Below are 6000 nucleotides of genomic sequence, written 5' to 3' on the forward strand. Positions count from 1 at the left end.
TACGTATCAGTAAGTATCAGTACACAAAACCATCCCAAAGGAAGAGACCTGGCATGGTTGTGGATCTTTGGCAGTCCTGAAGACTACGGAACCCAGCCCACATTTGGGATGAAGAGACATGCATTCTCAGGGAGGAGATATGCCACTCCCAGCATTCCTTCTTTACTTCATTTGATTACATAGCATGCCTTAGCACAAAATCATTTAAAAGTAATAAGATTGGTCTGTGAAGGATGTCATTTGAAATGTTGCAGGGCTCTATGGTGATCTTAAACAGCTGTTGCAATGTTTTTGGATCAGCGTAGTACTGGCCAACAATAGAGGGAACCTCCAGAAAGGGGAATAACGGTTCCAGAACCATGGGTAATCACGTTGGAGACGTCTTGCACACCTCTTCGATGCAATCAGATGGGGCGGTGAAGGTAACAGCAGAGGATACAACTGCCAACTGACTCTTTGAAGCACCCAGTGTAGTAGTCTGTCCATGTGGTTGTGGCAAGGAAGTGTCAGAATCACTGGAAAGCAGTCACTGTCACCAAGACTGCCATGTAGTGACCAATGTAGCAAAGCCACGAGACTAGGGGAAAAGGTCACTAGGTCGGTAGCTGAAAGGGTCCCATGGGTGGCACTGAAGTGGATGAAATCATGGTTGGTAGGAATCTGGTAAATTAGAAAGCCCCAGTCAGATGAAGTGGTACTTATCCACAGGGCATGGTGGGCACTGAAGTCCCAAAGTACGAGGAAAGGGGAGGGTTGTTGGAATACGGTGGTCAACTCAATCTAAGTGGCCTGCATGAAGATAGATAAACACTGCAAATGATGACTGCTGAGGTCGTTTGTATCCGAATTGCTGTTGCTTCCAATGTGGTACAAAGGGGTTTCCACATTAACAACATCTGTGTGAACCAATTTATGGCCTCCCAGGGCCAGCACAGTTCTGACAGAATACACGATAACCACGGGGTGTTTGGGGAATGGTCATCAGTGAAATGTGCTTGTTTAGGGCAACTCTAATTGCAGAAGATGAGGAAACAATGTGTATTTCTGGCAAGTGACAGTAATATCCATACTGATCATGTTGATAACATTATGGGTCTCAATGTTAGGTTTGAAGGATACAGGAGGGCCAGTCACACCCAAGGTTGGCTGCTTGTCACATCAATGAGCATTTGTTCAGAATCAGACTGTGTAGGGTGATCTGGTGTCTCCAGGGTCATCAGAGTAACCTTCTCCCAATTCTTCATCATCATCATCATCATCATCATCATCATCATCCTCCACAGCCTTTGTTGACCAAGTCTTTCAAGGGCTTATCCATGATGAGCATGGCAATGGATGAAGTATGGGCAGCCCTGGGACACACAGCCATTCAAGCCATCCACTGCCATCAGGCCTCTGATTTGTGAGTTTCTGAGGAGAACATTCCTGGTTGGAACACTCGCACTTGTAGATGCCAGAGGAGGAAGCTGCATCTCTGATCAGGTGTGGGAAATGGTTCCCAAAGATAGTGCTGTGGTAACCACAGTAGAGGAGAGTGGTTAGAGAATTTGTTTGGAAAAAATTTAGCTAGTAGGGGGGATGGTTGTAACTTTCACATAATTGGTCATATAACAGACTGTAGGCGCTCATATTTTTTGTGCCCTAGTATATGGCAGGCGGCAGTAAATAAGTTTACGTTCATCTACTTTTCTTTTCAGCACTGAATGTCTAGACCTGTTCACAAGACTGACAGATCAGAACAGCCATTGTTTTTGTGTAATGTGTTATGTACCATGTACGAAACTTCTGCCCAGATGCCACCTACTCCAATCAAGGGCTATCCACATAGGCACTGTCCAGCCACAGCAGCAAAGGCCTTCTGACATGATGGCCATTGCTGGTAATCCTAGTCCCCCAGGAAAACTGACATCTAGTCCTCAACAAGTGGGGAGTTAACATTATCAGCATCGTCATCAGTGTGATCCTTGCATTGTTAAGGGGCATAATCGAAAGAGTAGGTAACAGCTCGACTGAATCAGATTGGCTGCTGCATTTGCTTTGAAATGCATATAAGGGCCTATGCAGATATTTGGCACAGATGATTTATGTAGTACACTATATTTAAGGTGTTCTTCCCCAATCAGTTGGCACTAGAGAAAAAATTAAGAAAAAAAGACCCACAAGGGAATGAAAAATTACCTCCGCTGAAAGGTGATGTAAACTAAATAAATGCTTATTCCAAGAAAGGAAAGCAGAACCTATGGAATTGCAGGGTCAACATCAAAGGCTGTGACAATGGGAAAGGCAGTGAGAGTAAGAAGAGTAGTCTGAGGTGAAAGGTGGAAGCAGGTGCTGCAATAGCTTGAGGGCCCCATGCTCGCCACACACACACACACACACACACACGAAAGAGTGGTCCCTGATGGTCACCAAAAGAAGTAGGTGAGTTCTTCTACACTGCCTATGACAAGAAGCCTTTTTCCTTGCCCTGCAATTGTCATTTTGTCCAAGTGTGAACATAAAGAAACTGTTACTGCGAAGAGGACATCTATAAATAACACTATTTATGTGTGAGTTAAGTTCACACAGCTGCCATGTACACAGCTCATTTATGTTCAACAACAGAGTTATTGCTGCTATTTCACAATGGTATTGCAGGATCTTAAAGGTAGACAAGTGCACGCTGAAGCAAATATGCTATTTAACCAAAACCTTCTGATTTTTGCTGAGTGAGAACCAAGGTAAGGTGTGACCATGGAGAAAGCAAACTTGAAAAGTGGAGGAGTTATGGAATGCACTTGCCCCTCCAGCCAGTATTTTGCTGCTCCCAAGTTCTCATTGGTACAGGAAAGGAAGTAGGTGCTGCAATAGCCTGCAGCCCCATGCTCACCACGCACACACATTAGAGGTAGAGCCCACCACACTTTTAAGGTATCTCATTTCTGCATTCGGACATGTCCATATGGCATGATTGACAAGCATCATAATAAAACCCATATATATTAGTAGCCAATAACAATAAGATATAGATTTTGTTTTGTTTCCAATTTTTTTGGGAATGTTTATGCTGCTTGTTATTTGCTTAGTCCAATGATGCACTTAATTTGATGCATGCAATATTTTTCAATAATATAGTTAATTTAAGCAACATTTTCAATATCTGTGTAGCAAAACCTGGAAAAAGAAACAATTGTGTGTGTGTGTGTGTGTGTGTGTGTGTGTGTGTGTGTGTGTGTGTGTGTGTGTGTGTAAGGGGGGGGGGGGGGGGGGAGTCAGGATCATCTGGATGGGACTGTGGAAAGGACAAAAAGTTTACCTAATGGAAGATGGGTTTGTGACAGAAAACATGAAGGACCGAAAGGTGCATATAGGTAAGGACTTTGACACATTAAAAAGTTAGGGCATACTTTATCCAGCAGTGCATATATGTGTGTGTGTGTGTGTGTGTGTGTGTGTGTGTGTGTGTGTGTGAGAGAGAGAGAGAGAGAGAGAGAGAGAGAGAGAGAGAGAGAGCGCACGCGTGCACATGTGCATAGCTATCATCCCACACATCAGCAGCATATCACAAAACATTATAAAATTCTACATAATATGCAAGGTAACAGAATTTATACATCCAAGCAACTGCATCAGAAGGTAATACTGAATGTAAATTAGATCACGATCTATTTGGATATGTGCAAACCTGTAAAATGTTTTATGTCTCACCGAGAACATAAAGATGAGGAATCCTGTGCCACATATTCTAAACAAATCAATGCTTACACACATACACAATACAGGACTTCATTTGGAAACTTAAGATAAAATTCGAAAGCACTCCAAGAATTAAATACAGGTCATAAAATGGGTTTGCTAGAAGAACTGAGGTGTTCTTTGATACAGAAGCTAATACAGAGTGTGTCAACTATCCTATATAAGATGTAATTGAGCACTAACTTGACAATGGAAGTTATTTCCAGCAACAGATATTGTTTAAGATACATTAAGATAAATTGTCATCAATGCAACGGTTGGTTTGACATGATAGTGCTTTACTAAGCATGGCCCTATAGGTCATGGTATGCCTTGAATTCCTCTAAAATTTGAACAGACCTATCCAGCCATTATAGGAGATACAATGTAACAGTGACTCCAAACCATGGTGCAATTTTAAATTTTTCACTTTAACAGTGTATTGCCAGAGTTGAGAGAAGCTATAAGCTTTGCATAGTGCTCTCAGTGCTAACAGACAAGCAACACTGTGTGAAATAATCACAAAAGTCGCTGTGGGACGTACAATGAATGTATCCGTTAGGACAGTGCGGTGAAATTTGATGTCAATGGGCTATGGCAGCAGACGAAGGATGCGAGTGCCTTTGCTAAAAGCACAGCATCACCTCCATAGCCTCTCCTGGGCTTGTGACCGTATCGGTTGGCCCCTAAATGACTGTGGTATGATCAGATGACTCCCGATTTCAGTTGGTATGAGCTGATGACAGGTCTGAGAGTGGTGCTGACCCTACGAAGCCACGGAATCAAGTCGTTAACAAGGCGCTGTGCACACTGCCGGTGACTCGATAATGGTGTAGGCTGTGTTTAGAAGAAAACCAATCGTAGACTGCAAATCGTGATGTTCGGTTACTTGGAGACCATTTGCAGCCATTCATGGATGTCATGTTTCTAAACAACAATAGAGTTTTTACGGAAGACAATGTGCCATGTCAATAGGCCACAACTGTCTGTGATTGGTTTGAGTGCTTTGGAGACCATTCTGGGCAATCCGAGTAAATTATTTCATCGCCTGTCAAATATTTATGATAGATAATCGGGAGGTCAGTTTGTGTACAAAATTCTGCTATAGAGGCAGCACGGCTCAATATTCCTGCAGGGTACTTCGAACGACTTGTCGAGTCTGTGCCACGTGAAGTTGCTACACTACACTGGGCAAAAGGAGGTCCTACGTGATACAAGGAGGTAACCCACGACTTCTGTCACCTCAGTGTATACTGTATGGTCAGTCCACAAGTCTGCCCAAGAATGCCACCCTGTTATATATGAAAAATAAATTACACACAGTAAAGTTACTGTAAGACGTTGTTACTCGGTTGATTAATCCAACAGTTTTTGGTGGCAAAATGGCCAACGAAAACCTACTGTACAGCAGAAAATGAAGGGCAATTCCACCTGTTTGCTCCGGACGACTGGGCCGCGGCCTCTGACGCCTCCTGAGATGCTGCGGCGCCGCCCCCGCGGCGCTTGTCGTCGCCGCGCGCCTTCACCGGGTGCAGGCGCAGCGTCACCCTGGTGCCGCCTCCGCTGGCAGCGCCGGCCGCCCCTCCCGCCGCCTTGCCACCCTCGGCGGGCGCCCTGCCGCCGCCGCCTCCTCCTCCTCCTGCCGCTGCCCCACCCCCGCCGCCCCCGGCCGCCGCCGCCACCTGCGCGGAGCCGCCGCCCTGTCCGGTGGCGCCGCCCGCCGGCTGCTGCGGCGGTGTCCTGCGCATCTCACAGGGGGCACTGGTGTCGCCCTGGCCCGCGCCCGCCTGTTCGCCTGCCACGGCAGCCTCGCCGCCTCCTGAGGACAGGACAGAACCGGACCAGTCCGGGCTGCCGCTCTGGTCTCCCGCCACATCGCAGTCGCGGCCGCTCCTCCGCACCGCCCCGCCCTTCCACAGCTCGCCACTGCGCTGCCGCACTGCGTCCGCTGCCGTCCCTGATTGGTCCTCTCCGACCAGTAGCAGCGCGTCCTGCTCCCTTCTACCCAACAGGACGCTCGTAGGCGCCGGTCGATGCTAACCTTCTCAGTCGTGGATGTGCGTTTAGTCAGTACGACGTGATCGACAATGCTATTGAATATCTTCGTAGATTGAAAGAAATTATATCCACCCGCAAATGTTTTTAAAACTCTTGTTCTATTGTTTAATCTACTCCGAACAGATACGCCCATCTTCAGATGGCTACATATACATTTCTTAGGGACATCGTCATTTTATTAGTTTTCTGTCGTTCCTAAGTTGTTTCAAAACCTCAATGAATTTCTTA

The 6000-nt window shown here is 46.0% G+C and overlaps 1 protein-coding gene across 1 annotated transcript in view; it reads right to left on the minus strand.

Annotated features, from left to right (window-relative positions):
• The window catches only part of LOC126259410 (ankyrin repeat domain-containing protein 12-like), a 57686-nt gene extending 52363 nt beyond the window's left edge, over nucleotides 1-5323 (minus strand). Inside the window, exon 1 of the mRNA XM_049956188.1 lies at nucleotides 5146-5323. The gene's annotated coding sequence lies outside the window, so the exon portion shown is untranslated. The remainder of the gene's footprint in view (nucleotides 1-5145) is intronic.
• Between the last annotated feature and the right edge of the window lie 677 nt (nucleotides 5324-6000).

Source organism: Schistocerca nitens, chromosome 5, assembly GCF_023898315.1.
Source record: "Schistocerca nitens isolate TAMUIC-IGC-003100 chromosome 5, iqSchNite1.1, whole genome shotgun sequence".
Lineage (NCBI taxonomy): Eukaryota > Metazoa > Arthropoda > Insecta > Orthoptera > Acrididae > Schistocerca > Schistocerca nitens.